General features: G+C 45.6%; 1 protein-coding gene across 2 annotated transcripts in view; it reads left to right on the plus strand.

Annotated features, from left to right (window-relative positions):
• The first annotated feature begins 5,331 nt into the window (after positions 1–5,331).
• LOC116938796 (retinoic acid receptor alpha) overlaps positions 5,332–19,632 on the plus strand; it is a 247,046-nt gene continuing 232,745 nt past the window's right edge. The window contains exon 1 of one of the 2 annotated variants that reach the window (XM_032946437.2): positions 5,332–5,611. The gene's annotated coding sequence lies outside the window, so the exon portion shown is untranslated. The remainder of the gene's footprint in view (positions 5,612–19,632) is intronic. The other variant, XM_032946438.2, reaches the window with a different exon arrangement.

Consider the following 19,632-nt stretch of genomic DNA (forward strand, 5'->3'; position numbering starts at 1 on the left):
TCACGTGCCGCACTAAAGGCCACCAGGGGGCGCCAATGGCCCTGCGGGCCTTGCAATCAAGAACACTGCTCTCGGAAGACTTGCTCTCCCATTAAGAACATTTCATCACTGGCTTCGAGGCCGTCGAGATGAGAACTGCTAAATCTTAATCAGAAATACATTTCCATGTGTGATGAAACTCCTGCCGTAACTTGTGAAAATATAATAAAACTCTTCCGCTGCGGTGTGGCAGCGTCGGATGTGTGCAGGTGAAGTGTTTTAAGGATACTTTTTGCTGAAAATAATCGACTTTTTTCAATACCCAGCACACTCTTCATGTTTGTAAAATAAGGAGACGTTCAATTTTGATTGAAATTGTATTGAATAACATCATGGCTATTTTACAGCCCCCTTGTATTAGCCGAAACATTGTTTGTTTGGTATTATTAACCTGTTGGCATGAAACTTAATTATGTAATTTTAGTGTTATCTGTGATTTTATATTTAAAAAAGGCCCTAAAATCCAATTGCTACGTTTCGTGGTGTGGATGACTTAAATTTTATATGTGAAAACTTCTGAATGCCTAACTAAAATGGGGTATGCTTATGATCGAAATGCATATTATGTTTTACGAATTAAATAGTATTTCAATTAAGTGAGCTTTCTGGCCATGCGAGGTGGTGTGTGTACATTGTGATGTTGAACAGTTTGCAATAACCGTGTTAATATTTTAAATAAATGCTTTTATCCAAATAAAAAGTATTGCCTGGTCATGGATTTTCAATGCAGTGTTGCATTTGTATGTTGCCTTTCTTTTTGGTGTTGCATTCACAAGGTAACAAGACTGGATACCATGCTTTCAGTCCAATGGGTTTGAAAGTTCCACAGCACTTGATTAAATGTGATCCACCAAGCCAGCTTCCTGAATTAAACATTGTGTGGTGGCAGCTGTGTGCACAAGCACAAATAAAACAATCTAAACACATTAGTCACTAGCACTGCCTTAACAAAAAATATATATACAGTAGCACCCTGTTTACAGCGGGGATGCGTTCCTGAATGGCGCGACGACGAATATCAAAACGCCGTCAAAAGTACAGAAAATGGATATTATTCCCCACAAACTTTGCTTTTGTGACCAGGACAGTGATATTTTGAAATGTTCCTATTTTCAATGAGAAAACGTGGTGTGCGTTCGTGGCATTCCTTCACACAAAGTGCTGGTCACAAAGTTTGTGGAGAATAATAATAATAGCCATTTTCTATTCTTTTGAGGCATAAACAATTAGGAAATAACACTTTGTACCCAGGAACAAAAAATCGTGTTACGTAGCGAGTTATTAAATCGCTACGCAATTATGAAATGCATGACCACTACCCCAGAGTTTCGGCTCCAGTGATTGGCTGCTGCCTACTGCTCCCTCCCGACTCCGTGGCCTTGTTGGGAAATATCCCACCATTGATTTTTCCTCATGAGCCACAATATTGCCACGACTTTAACGGTGGGCCCCAGTGACTGTTAAGTGGGTCTTCAAAAAGACAAACGGATTTGCCCGAAACGTAGTCGCAGACGTCCTGTGCTTCATCTTAATCTTCATCTTAAGCCAGACGTAAGATCATCTTAAGCCCGGTGGACAATACAACATTAAACTGGGCGGATCTGAGAAAAATATTGACTTAAAGCTTTCGTTTCGATCGCAACACAAGCGATCGAAACGTCGTAGTTTTTTTAAATTTTCTTTAAACCTATCTACGTGACTTTACCGAAAGACCCAAAGAATACTGATCTGAGAACTTGCAGTATGAAAACACAAGCGACAGTGTTCCTTCTGCAATTTCTAATAAAATACTCCACCACATACAGCACATGCCAAGGGGGAGGTGTGATCGCCTCGTCGCGTCAGAACGTAATCGCAACAACACCCTTTGCTGTCCGATGGTCCTGCTCGTGTGTGTGACAGCCGAGCCAAGGCTACTCCATACCCACAGGTGCACGCACACTCCCCACAAGTGTAAAGGCGGTGCGTCGACTAGGAGTCGCAAGTGGTGACAACAGGATAGGGGGAGTGGAAGGGAACGATTTCAAGCCCCAGAAAGGTTCGGTGGCGCTATCTCGCGACCCCGCGGTCCCAAAGTCGCGTTAAAGTTCAACGAAAGAGCCCTCCACAGTTCGTGTCCGAAGTCATTGCACAATGGATGAAGCGGAAAGGCCACGTGTGGGGGTAGGGAAAGACTTTGGATATAGATTTTGCTTTTGGATTTTTGTGGCCATGAAAGTCAACGATGCAATCCAAGCCAAGTGGCTTTTTGTTTTGTTTTGCAGACAGGTTCACCACCATCGGGCTCAACGTTCAGTGGTGCACGAGTCAAACCGTTTGAGTGAATGGCCTCTTGTATTTTAGAGTTTGTCAATAAGCAAGTGGCTGATAGCCAAGTTTGGCAACTGACCCAGCAGGAATTGGAGGAGAATGAGTTAATTAAAATCATCTTTCCAATCGTACAGTAATTGCCATTCAGCATTCCTGTTGATCATATTGGGGTTTTTTTGTTTGCTCATAATTCACTGCTTTGATGAGTGCGGGTTGGTGAAGGGGAGAGGGCAATGTACATATGTTGAATTTCTTCAGCACCGTACGTAGCCAACCGTGCTAACCTGCGGTGTGGGGGAAGAACAAGAAACTTAACACAAAAAGCAGTTGTAAAGAAATTAGTTTTCAATCGAGATTTAAAAGTGCACAGCTCCAACGGTTTCCTAATATCTGAAGGAAGAGCAATTCCAGACGGCCGCAGACCGGCTCTGATATCAATCATTGCTGATAGCCGTGGCCCAGAATCTAATTCGTGCGAGCCTCGACCGCGACTCCATCATTCATTATGCTTTTCGGATGTAAATCTTTGTGGAGAGACGTGGAGCTGTGTTGTGAAGCAAAGGAGGGCTGCTGTAAAAAACGTGAATCATATACATATTTTTAAATGTGTTGTCCTTATGGATTGCTGGTGTATTGAATATCACTCGGCATGTGTGGCAAATTATGCTATCATAGTACCGTACTGGCATCTTTGGTGGTGGAAAATGTACGGCTCGAGTTGAATTGTTTTTGGGACATGTCTTACTCACACTATAAAACTATTTGTGCCACAAAGCTGACACTGATGTAAAACAGACCTCATGGTATCACCAGTGTTTTCTCAGAATTGGATTCTTATACTTTCTCAAGTTTACGTTTTAAATTGTATTACTTACATTTCCCACAAGGCTATCATGGGTTTGTCTTAATAGTGCAAGATTGGGTTAGTCCCCCCCCCCCCGTACACTTGGGTGGATGGATTGTTTTGATCAATTAATTAAAATCGATTCCAAGGCTGACAATATATCTCCGGGAAATACAGAAGCGACTGGAATAAGAGTCGAACACCAAATTGCTAATCGCTTTCCGGAATACTTCATGGTTCCTAAGTTGACGGGCATCATCTGTGTTACTCGATTTCCACGGACAAAATTTGTAAATGTTAAACAAAAATCCGATCAATGTAGACATTCTGACGTGAATTACAAGGCGGTCAAGACTGTGTGCGATAGTTGTACGTGACTTTACCGAAAGAACCAAGAATATAGTTGTAATCTAGTTGGGGCGTGAGATATTAAATACCTCGCCTGGTATACAGGTCCCTCCGGTTTTTCCCTTACCACATTTAGAAACGTGCGTTTAGAGTATTTGGCTGAGATACATTTCCACACGATAAGCCACTGCTGAGCTATCATTTGTGGCCAGGTCGTTTCTGAAAAAAAAATATCTATATAGCTCAGTGGGCCTTGCCTGGTAAAATACACCAATAGTTACTAGTTATACACTTGAAGGACCTCTAGTAAACATGCAACGTTGACTTAACGTTGTAATGTCAGCAAACGTTGACCTGACATTGCATGTTTATTGTGAGTTTCCACGGAGGTCAGCACTCCAGTTCTCGTTCCTTGCCTTTGGTCTCTCGTGCCCCGTATTCACTGCACAGCCGAACTGTGCTGGGGGTAGTGCCGAGCCAGCCCAGCACGGCTCAGGAGGCGCCGTGTTGTTGTGGTTTTTGTTTTTCCCACTGCACAACCCGAGCCGATCAATACACGTGCAGATGACGCGGTGACGCTTCGTTCGAGTTGTGATGTCTGAACGTCGTGCACAACCAAACGCATCGTTAGTCCCACCGCTGTGTGGACCTCTGGGTGGTGAGATTTCGCTGGTGTGTTTTCCGCGCACATGCATCGAGACTCATGACAAATGCAGTGGCCAAACACAGCAATACTGGACCGTGCTGATAAACAACACTGCTATTAAGTGACCCTGTCCTGGATAATTCTATTTTTCTAAGATAAAACATTTATTTAGATAACTAATATTTGTTACGCCTATATTATGTATATAATTAAAATGATAACAGTTGAAAATTATTGAAGTAATTTACCTAAAACTAATTTTGAGAATAAAATAATTACAAGATTATACTTCTAATTAATCATCCTTAAGTGGCTCAAATGGTTCAAACGTATCCATTTAAAGTTTTCAGAAAGTCGTAAAATTCGGTCATGAAATATTGCAATATCTGAAATCCACAAATCTAACATGAAACTCATGCTCATTACGTGGCCCAGAATCTGCAAGATAGCCCGTAACGCCGTCTCCATAACGAGGCATTTTATTACCGTGTTCTGCTTGTGCAACGAAATCCACTTTAACCATTACGGGTGCCAATTTGTGGTTATGACTTCCAGAGTAACAATGGAGTCTATGACAACCCACGGTATAAATTACGACCCAAAGTCGATTGTACTTTGACAGCATAATGGATTTTTCGTGCACATTTTCAGCCTGTAACTCATATATTAAATTGTCTTGGGGGTTGCTGTCAAGATCATAATTCTGTACACGAAATATCATCTCTCTTTCTGGTGTGTGTGTGTCTATAATCAAATTGATGACGTGTTATGGTTACCGTACTGTGTATTCTATTGTGCAACTTAACTTTGTACAAATATGCACGTTGAGAAAAGAAAATCCCTTTTGCAGAGCCTGCTCACAAAGCCCATGTACAACCCCCTTCAACAGTTTCACTTCAGAAACCGGGCAGCCCCACTCGACAGCAACAACAAAAAAAACATTTTTTAGACTGGGCCAAGTTGCAGAAAGGAAATTAGAGCCAGCTGGCAGACAGGATGTAGGCGCAAGACCCGGCTATACCTAATAGACTGGCCCGAAGTTTGGGATAGATTCGGTGGTGGGGGTGGTGGGGGTGGTGTGCTAAATTACTCGGAATGGGAGGAGGGTGGGGTGGAAACGCGTATGGAGGTAATCTGGGAAGAAGCACTGGAGAGTGGAGTGAGAGAGCGGGTTGTTGCTGGTCCTGTGGACGAGTTGGCGTGGAAATCCACAACCTTTGTGTGTGCACGCGTGCGCGCGCGTGTGTGTGTTGCCTTAATCATGAGATGCTGCTACTCCTGCCGACCGGGCTTCGATAAAGTCTAGCTGTTGGGAGGGGCGGGGAGAGAGCGGCTGTCCCTCGCCATCGCACGTGGGGGAAAAGACAACAATCGCTGGGAGTGTTGTGCCACAGGAGGCAGTGTCCTCTCGCAAAGAAGAAGAGGTAAGCAGGCCCCTCCTACTCCCCCGCTGCCGAACGCCGTTTTATAGCACACGGCTCGTTGGACGTGCACGCCTCTTTGCCCCGTTGTGCGTCTGATAGAAGCGTTCGGCGGGGCCAGCGCTAAGCTACGGGCATAGAATTCCCCGTTCTTGTGCACGCTTATGCAAGCCGGGCTCTAAGCGCCGCCACGTGTCTTGCTTGTGTCGCTGTGTTACGTTGCCCAGGACCGAATACGCGTGGAAGGGGATTGCAGTCTCGGTGGTCCTCGGCGCAAAAACAGATTTTGTTCGGTGCATCGAGCACGGCCGAGTGTCGTTTAGTAAACGCAACGTGGGTCCTTGTCCAAACAATTCGCAGGATATGTCTCGTTATGCGTCAGCGATTTTGTTTCATGTATGCGATGCGAAAGAAGTCCAACAACAACAACACGTACGCGCATACACCATTGACGTCCTCTGTGAACACGTTACAATTTGTACACAGCCGTATGGCAAAGCAATCGTGGAAGGCGACTCATCTCGTCAGATCTCAGAGGCTCTGGGCCCAGCTGCACCGACCACCGTGGTGATGAAGTATGGACGGATAATTAATTATGAAAGGCGTGGGGATTCCCGGCATCGTCCAGATGGAAAAAACTCAAGTCGAGATTGAAAACGCATTTCTTTAGAACTGCTTGTGTTTCGATTTAAAGCTTTCGTGACTGCAATGATTCATCTTCTTTGGTTCTTTCGGTAAAGTCACACAATAATATTATTGTGTTATTTTATTTTATCAATTTATTATTTTATTATCATTCTACGTGACTACCGAAAGAACCAAAGAAGAAAAAAAACTGCTTGTGTGTGTGTTGAGTTTGTTGTCATTCCCCCGCACGTCCGCTTAAAGAATCTCGACATGCCTACATTACATTCATCCAGCGGTGGATTGCCACCGAACACGTGGTGGTGTGGTTGTTCACAGGGTGTCTAAACACAGCGGTGTTGTTGCTGGCGTAAGGCAATTTATAGGGCAAATGAAACCCGAGGGATGCACGTTATTACTAATCATATCCATTGACTGATTACCAATCGATTATATAATCACTGCACCTGAAATGAGTTAAATGATGACGTCACCCTGCTGCTCTATTTAAGACCGGGAGCAAGTGAGGGCTTTACCATTCTGGCGAATTGTCCGATGATGCTGGATGTAATTACCAGCGAAACGTCGTACTCAAACTGTAAATGTTGTGGATTCACTCTTCAACACACTGGTGGGCTAAAGTAGTGATCTAATTGTCATTTGTCAACGTGACACTTTTTTTGCTGATTGGCCGTGTCGGGTGATGGAGGGTTACGACACATTTATAAATGACGCGATCTAACCCAAACACCTTTATTATGGACGTTGCGTGCCAATTACAGCGTGTGCAGTGTAAAAGATGCTTCGCTTCTCTTCATCAGTGAAATACACCGTGCCTTACACACACACACCGACACGTGCTTGCATGTCGTCAGCCCCACTGCTGGATGATGAAGGGCTCCCCCACGCCGTGTCTGTCGGGAGGTGCTGCGCTATGTTCCTCTCCCTGTATTTGCGTTGGCATTGCTTGGGATTTTGCTGGCTTTCTGGCGCCCGGCTCCACACAGCGGCTTCCCGTAGCTCAGCCGGCCAGCCCCAGCCCAGTATACGTGGAACGTTGGCCCAACGTCGGGCCAACGTTGGGCCAACGCTGTCCGCATGTCGGGCCAACGTTGGCCGAACGTCGGGCCAACGTTGGCGCTGCAGTTGGAACCGTTGGGCCACCGTTGGCCCAACGTGGGCCCAACGGTTGGCCGTGTTTTAGTGGGAGGCTGGCGAGCGGCGGCCACTGCTCCAAACCCCCCCACCGCTGCTCCCACGTCGTCAGCTGTTATCGCCTGGCGCGGACTTCCACAGAGCCACAGGAACCCCTCCCCCTCCCCCCTCCCCCAATTAATAAGTCACGTATTTTCTTGACAGTAGCCGGTAGTATTGCAAATGATTATTACAATAAATAGTCCGTGTCATGCCACAACGTCTGTTGGACGTTAAAAACATTGGCAAGATTGACACCCGGTTTGAGATTTTAACAAATCCACGGGTGATTCAGCAATACCCCGATTTAAATTATCTCCCTTTTTAAGTCGTTTCGCGCGTACGTCGTCACTTTACTATTAACACAGCTACGTGAGTTGCGTCACCTCGACCCCACACGCATTTACGTCGCCGACAGCATCCTGCGCCCTATCTCGTTATCTGTCGCCTCCTCTCAGCCTTTGTCTCCTCCTAATACTAACCCTGTTGTAAGTCGCTTTCATTTACCTCGTTTCGATATTCGTCGTCGCATATTTCAGGAACGCATCCCGGACGTGATCCGAGGTTGGAGGTATATTGCCCACAACGGTTCTCGAGTGACCAAGTTAGCACGAATGTATTGATTTATTCGCTGAATATAAACGGTTAAACTTAACGATACCCGCATCGCATTTCACGTACAAAGGATTAGGTGCGTAACGATGCGTACATTTACATCGATTCCTGGTGCTCACAAATATATTGGCGTGATCACGTCTGTTAAGAATGAATGTTTTCCCTAATACAGCATGCAAATGAATGCTAATGCACCTATTAAGATTATTCGTGAGCAACGGCAAAACAAAACGAGAAAATCTGGCGTGAAAAACGACGCAAATTTAATTGATTCCTTGAAACAGGTAGCAACCTGCAATCACAGCAATTAATCCAGTTGCCACGAGGCACGGGCTGGTTCATCTAAAGTTACACAAAGACATTGGTGCATGTGTTAAGACAGTCGGCAACAGTGGAGGGCACAGGTGGTGGCATCTGCCAATCGTCTCTTAGGCACCCCACGTGTCCTATAAATGTGCACCTATCCTGGCACAAGCTCCGTGCTGAGGTCGGCACCACTTAGTGGCGGTTGTTGATGTGAGACAGACGAAGAGCCTGACTGATTGTCGTGGTTTGTCAGCTTGGTCAGTCCCCCCCCCCCCCACCGGACTGGCGTGCTGACATTAGGATGTAAACTTTACAACCTCATCTCCTCGGAACCCCTCCCTCCACCCGTCTGCTTGATCGGCTGCCGGCTTCTCATGGAGAATGATTGAGCGCCCCCCATCCTCGACTCATTGCGCCAGTGAATCGCGGCCAAAAAACACTCGAGGTGAACTGGGAGCAACTGTCCACCACGGCAATTATGCGTGTAAATTTTTTTTAATAGCATGGAGGGCTCACTCTGACCACTTGAATGCAGGAATGTATGGTTTTTAATTTGACCATTGTACGACCTATGAGATTTGACCGGTGTCTAAAAACAATTGTGACCGCTTGCGAATTGAAATTATTGGTGTGCCGTCTGCTCCGTACTTTTGTATTATTTCACGCCGCTTCTACAATGACAGAAGGCAGCATCCAGCACTGATGAATATTAGGTGTGTGGCTAGGTAGTAGTGAGGGTTAGGTGAGTGGTGAGCGTCTGGTGAGGGTCTTGTGAGTGGTGAGCGTCTGGTGAGGGTCTTGTGAGTGGTGAGTGTCTGGTGAGGGTCTTGTGAGTGGGGAGTGTCTGGTGAGGGTCTTGTGAGTGGGGAGTGTCTGGTGAGGGTCATGTGAGTGGTGAGTGTCAGGTGAGGGTCTTGTGAGTGGGGAGTGTCTGGTGAGGCTCTTGTGAGTGGAGAGTGTCTGGTGAGGGTCTTGTGAGTGGGGAGTGTCTGGTGAGGGTCTTGTGAGTGTGGAGTGTCTGGTGAGGGTCTTGTGAGTGGTGAGTGTCTGGTGAGGGTCTTGTGAGTGGGGAGTGTCTGGTGAGGGTCTTGTGAGTGGTGAGTGTCTGGTGAGGGTCTTGTGAGTGGGGAGTGTCTGGTGAGGGTCTTGTGAGTGGTGAGGGTCTTGTGAGTGGTGAGTGTCTGGTGAGGGTCTTGTGAGTGGGGAGTGTCTGGTGAGGGTCTTGTGAGTGGGGAGTGTCTGGTGAGGGTCTTGTGAGTGATGAGGGTCTTGTGAGTGGTGAGTGTCTGGTGAGGGTCTTGTGAGTGGTGAGCGTCTGGTGAGGGTTTTGTGAGTGGTGAGTGTCTGGTGAGGGTCTTGTGAGTGGGGAGTGTCTGGTGAGGGTCTTGTGAGTGGGGAGTGTCTGGTGAGGGTCTTGTGAGTGGGGAGTGTCTGGTGAGGGTCATGTGAGTGGTGAGTGTCTGGTGAGGGTCTTGTGAGTGGTGAGTGTCTGGTGAGGGTCTTGTGAGTGGGGAGTGTCTGGTGAGGCTCTTGTGAGTGGGGAGTGTCTGGTGAGGGTCTTGTGAGTGGGGAGTGTCTGGTGAGGGTCTTGTGAGTGGGGAGTGTCTGGTGAGGGTCTTGTGAGTGGTGAGTGTCTGGTGAGGGTCTTGTGAGTGGGGAGTGTCTGGTGAGGGTCTTGTGAGTGGTGAGTGTCTGGTGAGGGTCTTGTGAGTGGGGAGTGTCTGGTGAGGGTCTTGTGAGTGGTGAGGGTCTTGTGAGTGGTGAGTGTCTGGTGAGGGTCTTGTGAGTGGGGAGTGTCTGGTGAGGGTCTTGTGAGTGGTGAGGGTCTTGTGAGTGGTGAGTGTCTGGTGAGGGTCTTGTGAGTGGGGAGTGTCTGGTGAGGGTCTTGTGAGTGGGGAGTGTCTGGTGAGGGTCTTGTGAGTGGGGAGTGTCTGGTGAGGGTCTTGTGAGTGGGGAGTGTCTGGTGAGGGTCTTGTAAGTGGTGAGTGTCTGGTGAGGGTCTTGTGAGTGGTGCCAGGTGTGTTGTGGGTAGAGTATCAGGTGAGTGGTGAGTGTCTGGTGAGGGTCATGTGAGTGGTGAGGGTCTTGTGAGTGGTGAGTGTCTGGTGAGGGTCTTGTGAGTGGGGAGGGTCTTGTGAGTGGTGAGTGTCTGGTGAGGGTCTTGTGAGTGGGGAGTGTCTGGTGAGGGTCTTGTGAGTGGGGAGTGTCTGGTGAGGGTCTTGTGAGTGGGGAGTGTCTGGTGAGGGTCTTGTGAGTGGTGAGTGTCTGGTGAGGGTCTTGTGAGTGGTGCCAGGTGTGTTGTGGGTAGAGTATCAGGTGAGTGGTGAGTGTCTGGTGAGGGTCATGTGAGTGGTGAGTGTCTGGTGAGTGGTGAGTGTCTGGTGAGGGTCATGTGAGTGGTCCCAGGTAGAGTATCAGGTGAGTGGTGAGTGTCTGGTGAGGGTCATGTGAGTGGTCCCAGGTAGAGTATCAGGTGAGTGGTGAGTGTCGGTTGTCACATTTCAGCATTCATAGGGCAGGCTGCTCTCTCTTCTACATGTCGATGGTAATACGCGGCTGATGACATTCTATAAATGAGAAATATAAGCAGTATAAGTATCTAGAAACCAAGGTTTTATATTTTGAGCCATAAACATTTGGAAGGGAAGAATTCCCAAAAATTTTACTTTTTGAATCTGGGCCACCAAAAGTCAGTATGTGGAGGTTTTTAACGTTTGAAAATCCACGTAAAATATATTTTTTATTAACTAAAAAAAATCTTGCAACTTTTCTGGACGAGTGTGATTCTAAAGTCGGTAGAAAGCATGAAAAGTCCACTATTGACTTGGAGTATTTAATACACTTTGAGAATATACTCGTTATCATAAATATATCATATATGTTTTTCACTTCTCAAATGAAAAAAAATGTAATTGATATATATAACAATAGGAAGTAGTAGTGGGCTTTGCCTCTTACACGCCCCATAAAAGGCAAAATACTTGGTTTACCGATGCTGAGGATTGTATTTTTGTACTTGTTCAACACGAGACTTTTTTAGAGTATTAAATATGAGGCTGCCCTGTGAATAAATATGTTAATATCTCTCGCACTACTCGAACAACATTCGACTTGCATCAGACAGCCACTGTTCAGTCATCGGTATAACATCGATGTCCATTGCTCCTCGCTTTGCTTCGTATGGCAAATATTATCTTGCAACTTGTGCACGCATGAGAAGTGAAAGTGCCGGAGGGAAGAACCGACGTTTGAAATACAAATTTCTCGAAAACTGCTTTATGTGTTTAGTTTGTTGTATTTCCCCCGCACCTCCGATTAGCACGGTTGGCTACGTACGGTACGACATGGAGGTGGAGGAGTGAGATGCATTGTGGTGTTACAGCAGCATGAACGATGGCGATGGCAAGGGATAGTTCTCATCAATCAATGGATAGGGCAATGGCTGGCAGCTTGGCAGTGGTGGTGGTGGTGGTGATGATTACGACAAAGCATGGACAAGGTCACGAGGATGGCATGTTGTTGATGATGACGTTGATTCTCAACTATTCAACTACTTTTTACTTTACCAGGTCAGGCCCACTGACCTGTACAGCTCTTTTTCAGAAGTGACCTGGCCACACAAATAGCTGAACGAAAATGGCCTATCATGTGGAAATGTATCGGAGCCAAATGCCCTAAACGCATGTTTATAAATGTGGAGGGAAAAATCCACGTGACCGAGGAAAGGAAGACACAAACTCCAAATATACAGCAGGCGTCAGAGTCGGGATCGAACCCACGACCTGTACACCAGGCGAGGTAGTTAACATCTCGCCACCGTGCTTCTGCTGCTGCTATCTCATCTTCATTCCTAACGCCGCCACAGCCGTGGGGCAGACCGTACCACACCGCATATCTGCATCTACCTCTTATCCGCGGGTATTCATTGATGATAGGCGAAGGGGGCAAACTACTCATGTCGTCTGCAATTTCCCATGGCTTCGAGTCACCCGGAAACGCCATATTGCTCTTATTACTCATGGGCATTTAGTTGGCAAGAAGGGATAGCCCAGAAAGGGACGCAAATTCTGACAGTATCTGTGTTCATCTGCGGTGTTTGTGTGGAAAGAGGGCTACTCTACTGTTCGCGGACAACGGACCCGCCAATAATGATCACGGTTTCTAAATGTATGTATGCTGAACTTCTTTTGTACGTAGCCAACCATGCTAATCGGACGCAATGTTTGATCGAGGCATGGAGCCCCAGAGATTAATAATGCCCCCTCCATATCAACATAGATTTCAGGAATTATTCTGTATTATTTGTAAACAAGCACAGGCCCGCCGCATTGAGGCATTATTGGAAGGCGTCTTAAATATAAATGTGCATTATTATTATACAAACTGTTGGTTGCAAGTGCTGTCAACGAACACTCAATTAAGGCCGGCAGAGCACCAATAGGAGGGAGATGTGGCTGGAGTCACTCCCTGGATGTCCTTGTCTTCCCATTTCTGATGTTTACCAATTCATTTTAAGGCCGAGTCTACCCAGGAGTGGCCCAGGACAGGCTCAGATAGCACCTGTCACTGATCCACATGGCTGAGATTCAAACGCAGGCTGCTGAGATCTTGGCACGGAGCACACGAACTATCGCGTTAAGAGCCCCAATTATGTAATCGGCGGTGTAATTTGCAGATGTGTTTCGATTTCACGTCTTTTACAAAAAAAATCAAAAATCTTCCTTCCCATTTTAAGACGGGATCCGTTGGTGACTCTTGTCTAATTACGGGCAGTGTCGTGTGATAACACGAGTACAGTAGAGGAACTTGGGCTGGTTCACGTTCAGCGTTAACCCACATGGGCGCCGCGTGGCGGAGCAGAGCTGTCGGCGGCGCGCGAGGGCGGACTCCGGTTACACGCGGGGCGGCGGCGCTTTCTGACCTTGCAGGGCCCGTTTATAATTTTAATGTTTGGAATTCAACTCCCTCGACGTATTAATAGCTCCCTGCTGCAGAAAGGCATCGCGCGAGTGCGCGGAACAAATGGCCGTACCTCCAGCCACCAATCGTGAGTGTCACGAAATCGAGTGCGTGTGGCTTGTTTGGGCTGCGGTGTTTACGTGTTGTTAAACGATTGCGCCCGTTGTATTTAAAACTAACGGTGCATTTTATAACCGGTGAAATGTGGTCTCCAGCAAGACGCGAGTGTGTTGTGCATGACTTATCTGTAACTGTTAGTGGACACCGAATTATGTTTGTAATCGATTTTGAATCAGCAGTGTAGTTATTGGTACACATTTTTATTTCGTTGTCTCCTGGATATCACAGCATATTTTCTCGTTAATTGTGGCGTCTTTTTCACTGCCATGCCTCTGTTAGGAAGTCGTAAACATATACAAATCATGGGTGGGTTTGTCATTTAAAAATGTAAACATGTGATACGCGTTTGGGCCTTAAAACGTGCAGTTAAAAACATTAAGAGATACTGGAGCCATGTTCAAATTATAACCATACTTAGAACACGAACGGCATCTGCTTCTTTTGCATGGGCCGATTTTGCTTGGACGTGATTTAAATCGCATCGTCTTTGTCAAGCAAGTGTTGCCAAATGTGTGAATGGATTAATACAATCGGTATTTGTCATTGGTACGATGAATAGCATGAATGGTGACCTGTAACATCACCGGTCTGCGCTGATGAACACAGACCTCCCAATATGCCGCTGCTCTCAAACATTTTGAGCATTTTTCCTTCGGGGAAAGGAGGAGACCTTTGATGAATGCCTAACTGAAGGCTTTGACGAGTGGCAGCAGCAAACGATTGACCCTTGACCTGGATTGAGCCAAAGGTCAGGAAACCACATGGTGTGTATGTGCAAGGGTCATTTGTCTGGGGAGCAGGGTCAGAAATCTCATGCCCTGGCCAATCAACAGTGGCACTTTGAGCTGTCAACGGAACTCAGTTTTCAGAACAATCAACAAATGAAACATTCGGAAATAAAATCATATTGAGCGTAACAATCGGGAATTCTGTACGGTGTAGGTCTTTGACGGACCATGCACAGGAATGTATATTGCATTTGGATGCGAGGGAGCTCAAACCTAAGGGACTGGCCACATTAGCACGAGTTCATGGCCTGAGGAATTCGCTTTCCATTGTGCTGTACGTATTCTTTGGTTCTTTCGGTAAAGTCACGTAGATAGAAAAAATAAAAAATAAAGTGAATACAAATATCACGACGTTTCGATCGCAACACAAGCGGTCGTCATCAGGCAAAGGAGTTAGCCTCTACAGGCAAACTGTTTATGAAGGTTTGGGGATGGGCGTAGCCCACGTGTATCAGCAGCACCAGCAGCATGGGCGGGGCAGCAATGTCAATGCAGCAGCAATGCCACAATGCAGCAACAATGCCAATGCAGCAACAATGCCAATGTAGCAGCAATGCCAATGCAGCAGCAATGCCAATGTAGCAGCAATGTCATTGCAGCAGCAATGTCAATGCAGCAGCAATGCCACAATGCAGCAACAATGCCAATGCAGCAGCAATGCCAATGCAGCAACAATGCCAATGCAGCAGCAATACCAATGCAGCAGCAATGCCAATGCAGCAACAATGCCAATGCAGCAACAATGCCAATCCAGCAACAATGTCATTGCAGCAGCAATGCCACAATGCAGCAGCAATGCCACAATGCAGCAACAATGCCAATGCAGCAGCAATGCCAATGCAGCAGCAATGCCACAATGCAGCAACAATGCCAATGCAGCAACAATGCCAATGCTGCAGCAATGGCAATGCAGCAAAGGGCCGCCAATAAATCACTGCACCCCGCTCCACGCACCAAAATAATAGAATACGACGTTTTGATTGCAACACAAGCATTCATCATCAGGTAGAAAACAAACCTAGTGAACTTAGAAATGTAATGCAATACAACACAGAGAGTCGGCTAACACAACAGTCAGCACCTTACCTGGTTGATTACGTTCTTCCAAAGATTGCTAAATTTGAGAGGGAGAGAGACAAAACACAGACACGGGGACACACAGACAGACACACAAGCAGAGAGAGACAACACAGACATGCATTCTGTGTCTATGTTGTGTCGCTCTCTGTGTCTCTGTGTTGTCTCTCTCTGCTTGTGGATATCCCCATGGGTATTAGTGTTCGGTGATATTCTTATCTCCTACATTACTGCACATAAGAGTTCGGTAGTTAAATTTGACCAAAATGTTGCTTTTTTACCGAACAATTTATTACGCATAATAAAGGTTTTTTGGGTTAGATCGCGTTTATTTATAAATGTGTCGGAACCCTCCACCACCCAACACGGCCAATCAGCAAAAAAAAGTGTTACGTTGACAAAAGACAATTCACTACTTTAGCCCACCGGTGTGTTGAAGAGTGAATCCACATTTACAGTTTGAGTACGACGTTTCGCTGGTAAATACATCCAGCATCATCGGGCAATTCGCCAGAATGGTAAAGCCCTCGCTTGCTCCCGGTTTTATATAGAGCATCACTTAACTCATATCAGGTGCAGTGATTAGAGGCGGAGGGGGGGGTATTGTAATTATATAATCGATTAGTAATGAGTCATTGGTTATGATTAGTAATGAGTTGTAGATTAGTAATTCTTTAAATCAAAATGTAATGTGTATTATTTAATAATACGCTTCCAGGCCGCACTAAGCCTGTAGCTGTCAGAGCGATTAAATGTATTCTTGTTCCTCTCAATTTCAATGGATTCTCTAATTAGTCTTTGCCAGTAACAATTAGTTTTACACACCACTGCAACATTGTCAAAATCAATTGAGTGTCCTTGTTGACAAGCATGTTCTGCCACTGCCGACAGTTGTGTTTGAGATAATTTAATATTTCTCTGATGTTCTTTTAGTCTTACGCTGATTTTACGTCCCATCTGTCCAATGTAGCAGCTGCCACATAAACAATTAATCCGATATACACCTTCTGTTGATAATTTAGGTAATGCGTCGTTAGTGCAAGATACTAGTTTTTGAATTTTGTGTACTGTACCAAATCTTATTGTAATGTTTTGCTTTTGCAAAACACGGGCTAATTTGTCAGTTACTCCTGAGATATATGGAATTTTTATTGTTTTAACAATCTGGTCGCTTTCAGCAGTATTGCTTTGCGATCGTGATTTGGCATTCAGTGCTCTGTTAATTTGAGCATTATTGTAGCCATTCTGTCGTAGTGCGTCTTTAACGTGTTTAATCTCTCTCACTAGACTCTCACCATCTGACACTGTTTTAGCCCGATGTATGAGCGTCTTGATAAGAGAGGATTTCTGAGCTGGATAATGATGTGATTCTGCATTTAGATAGGCATCAGTGTGCGTTTGCTTTCTGTAAACGCTGTGTTATTTTACCGTTTAGGCCATGTCCAAGCAAAATATCTAGGAATGGGAGTGTGTTATTCACCTCCATTTCCATGGTGAACTGGATGGCCGGGTTTTGTGCATTGAGATGATTTAGAAAATCATTAAGTGTATCTTTACCATGTGGCCAGACAACCAAAGTGTCATCCACATATCTAAACCAAAAGGATGGTTTTAATGTGCTCGAGGCAAGTGCTCTTATTTCAAAGTTTTCCATGTACAAATTTGCTATAGCAGGGGATAAAGGAGAACCCATTGCTGCTCCTTCCTTTTGTTTAAAGAAATCCCCTCTCCATAAGAAGTAAGTGTTATTTAAACAATGGCCAGCAAGTTTCGGAATATCTTTTGGTAAACCGGTATTCTTTACTAGTGTATCAAGTAATTTAAGCGATTCGTCCACTCGAACCTTAGTGAATAGAGAAATCACACCAAAACTTACCAGAATATCATCAGGAGTAAGTTTAATATCTTTAATCACATTCACAAGATGTTCTGAATTTTTTATGAATGAAGATGTCCTACCAATGTAGGACTGTATTTGTTTGGTTATATATTTTGCTAATTGATATGTGGCAGAGCCAATTGTACTGACTATGGGTCGTAATGGGATGCCGATTTTACGAATCTTTGGTAGCCCATAGAGTCTAGGTGGTTTTGAGGCCCTTGGCTTAATTTGGTATTGCTCATTTTTAGGGATTAATAAATTTGCAATTATTGCAGTGGTCTTACGTTCTAAGGTATTAGTTGGATCTCGTTTAATTTTAATGTAGGTACTTTCCTCTAGTAAATTTCTAATTTTATTATCATAATTGGCTCGTGACATCACTACAGTAGTGCGGCCTTTATCAGCTGCTAGGATTTGGATATCCTTGTTTACACGCAGCTCTCTTAAGGCTTTTGCCTCGTTAGAACTAATATTTACTTTTGGAACTTTGCTATTCTCAATTATTTTAGCAACCTCATGTCTAGTCATCTCTACCTCATTATGTGGAAGGAGTCTAACTGCTGATTCTACCTCAGCAATTATCTCATCCACAGGAATTGTGCGTGGGGTAACGGCAAAGTTAAGGCCTTTAGAAAGGATAGAGACCATGTCACCGGTTAATACAGTGTTAGTCAAGTAGTGCGAGAGCAGTCGTCATTTTGTGTGATCGAGGCGTCCGATGGGCACCTGTCATCCGCGACACGCAGGGCGTCGTATCCTGCGACTTTAAGTGGATCGCATTTAATTGCGATCGTTGACGAATGTGTTCCTCTCTTTCTCGACAAGGCGGCAGTTGAAGGGAGTGCGGCCTGCCAAACGATGTTGTCGCTCCACCGCTTCCTACGGATTTGTGGACCTTGCGGCGTTTTGAACAGGCCTGGTGCGTTTGTAAGATGCGATCCCGCGGGAGATTCTACTCCGATAGCAGCACACTGTCGACTGCTCCTCACGTGTTTTGTTACCAGGATGGCTGTTAGGAGTTTGCAGGACAAGGTCGGGGTCCGTTGAACGTTAGAGCTCTGAGCAACGCACGTGAAGATGTCCGCGCGGAGTAAGCCAGCGTCAAATATCACAGCAGATACACGTGCGTCGCAACGTTCTGTCAATCCGTGGATTAATATTTATTTTTCATTCAATAACCGTGCTCCCGTTTCATGTCGAGCTGATGAGCATCTTACTGATAAGCTTAAATGATCGTAACACTGCAAGGCGTGACCACGTAACTGAACACGGTGTGACCAGACAGCAACACTTATTCGAGATGTTATTAGCGTAATTTAGCGTTTACTAAATTACTATTTACATTACAACTGAAGTAATCTGTAAACTCACCTCCGTAAGCACGCACGTACAAAATACATTACTCTACACAAAAGTCGAGTACAGCATGTGTGAAATTGTTTTCAGATGTAACTGTAGCCGCACGTTTTTTTTTTACGTTTGGAAAAGTCACTTGGGTCTGCTGTCAGTGGCACACTGCTCGTGTGATATAATGCTTCTCATTTTTTCCATGTTTATGGCTCGGTCCAGATATGCGCGCGGCACGTATCCTGTTACACTTCGTGTATTTTTAAGCAATAGGGGCCATAAATCCTGAGCAAAATTACCAAGGATACAGCGGTATTGACTTGTGCTTTTAACGTTGTAAAAGTGATATGGAACACATATTCTTCTTCTTATTCTTCTTCTTCTTTCGGTACGGCTGCTGATGTGGACGCACAGCGACAACTGCAATTTGACATGCAGGTGGGCAAGCCCAGACGACCGCTTCAGGAGCAATAGCGGAGTTCGTCATCGTGATGTCCCCTTCGTGTTTGTGGATTGGGGCATTGAGTCGTTATACGTTGTACGGTCCGTTCTGGATGGCCACAGTGGCACAATAAAAATATATATTTTTAATTTTCCATTTGTGCATCATCAGGTATTTGCATCTGTCTTGGTTTGTGCAGTGAATGCGGTTTAGGGTGGTAGCTGAGTTTCGTGGTATTTCAAACCCAGGGCTCTTCTGCATTGGATCTTTCACGAGGTGTTTGTTTGCGAGTTCTTTTGAGCTCCATGTAGTTCTCCAAGCTTCAACTTGTCCTTCCCCCCCCCGCACCTCCGATTAGCACGGTTGGCTACGTATGGTGCGAGAGAAGTTCAACATACATCCATCGGGGTTGAATTCGCATTGTTTAAGGTTTAGCGAATGGGTCCAAAAGGGCTTGGCGTGACTTCGTGCAATGACAAGGGACGTTATTGTGCTCCTGATGAATGGGAAAGGCGACTGTTTTCCTCGATTGGAACCGTGTATTGAGGATTAGAACGCTCTCAACACAGTTCCGGCGAGTCTGTTTCGTTGTCCTGAGAAGGACCGGGCCCGTGATGTGTACAAACGGCCCATTTCCACCGCTGGTCTCTCGACGTCGAAAACCTACCTG

The sequence above is a fragment of the Petromyzon marinus genome, chromosome 4 (assembly GCF_048934315.1).
Source record: "Petromyzon marinus isolate PM22_M1 ecotype Great Lakes invasive population chromosome 4, UKy_Petmar_22M1.pri1.0, whole genome shotgun sequence".
Taxonomy (NCBI): Eukaryota; Metazoa; Chordata; class Hyperoartia; order Petromyzontiformes; family Petromyzontidae; genus Petromyzon; species Petromyzon marinus.